Below are 229 nucleotides of genomic sequence, written 5' to 3' on the forward strand. Positions count from 1 at the left end.
ACTCAGGCCCCGCGGGCCGGCGGCGGACGGAGATGCGAGAGGCGGGGCGAGGCTGACGTGGCACGCCCCGGTTGGCTGCAGGCGGCGGCGCGGGTTCGTCCGGCGCGGGACGGACGCGTCGGCGGCGGAGAGAGGAAGGGGTTAGGGTTTGATCTGCGCGAAAATTTCGGGGGGATCACCTATTTATAGCTAGAGGGAGCTAGGAGACTCCAAATGGAGTGTGATTTTC

The sequence above is a fragment of the Triticum aestivum genome, chromosome 5D (genome assembly GCF_018294505.1).
Source record: "Triticum aestivum cultivar Chinese Spring chromosome 5D, IWGSC CS RefSeq v2.1, whole genome shotgun sequence".
In the NCBI taxonomy this organism is placed as follows: Eukaryota; Viridiplantae; Streptophyta; class Magnoliopsida; order Poales; family Poaceae; genus Triticum; species Triticum aestivum.